The sequence below is a fragment of the Chinchilla lanigera genome, unplaced genomic scaffold, assembly GCF_000276665.1.
Source record: "Chinchilla lanigera isolate Chin_1 unplaced genomic scaffold, ChiLan1.0 scaffold00005, whole genome shotgun sequence".
Taxonomy (NCBI): domain Eukaryota; kingdom Metazoa; phylum Chordata; class Mammalia; order Rodentia; family Chinchillidae; genus Chinchilla; species Chinchilla lanigera.
In genome coordinates, this window is record NW_004955406.1 from 3,130,107 (window position 1) to 3,130,846 (window position 740).

A 740-nucleotide genomic window follows, 5' to 3' on the forward strand; every position below is an offset into this window, starting at 1 on the left:
TTTTTGGTTTTTCTCCAGTACGAGGAACCGAACTCATGACCTTGCGCTTGCCAGGTAGGCGCTTTTGCCGCTGAGCTAAATCCCCAGCCCAATCTGTGATATTTTAATGATGCAATGAAAGATCTTTATTGAAAAAAGAATAGAATCTCTGAGTTGTTGAGAAAATTCCCAAAAGAGTAGGACAGGAACAGATGGGCCAGGTAGAACACTGTTGGAATAATCAGGGTGGAAAAGGGTAGCAACTTGGAAAACATGGTAGTAGTGACGATGTTTGCAGAGGGTAGAGTTCAGGGTAGTTGTAGATAAAGCCATGAAGACTGTGGATCAGATGTGGAACATGATGAAAGAGAAAAATCAACAGGAATATGGCTGGCTATTTACTGGGGGGTTGGTGCTGTGAGAGGGTTGGCACTTAGGACAGCGGGGAAGATCAGGAGTCATAACCTTCAGGTACCATTTGGAGATACAAGTGACAGCATTGACTAGGCAGTTCGGCATTCAAGACTGAGTCAGGGAGCTCCATATTTAGGAGAATAGGTCGTTTCTTAAGGTCATTTCTCAATGGGAAACCTGGTAGTGTTACACGTCTGAGTATTCACCACACCTCTCCACACTGCGGCCTGCAGAAGCACATGGAACTTGGCGATGTGGGGAGAGAGACCCTGCCTGTGATGAATGACGGTCTCAAGTCCTTCCTACGGGAAGAATTATAAAACGGCTTGCCACAATCTGTTCAGTAT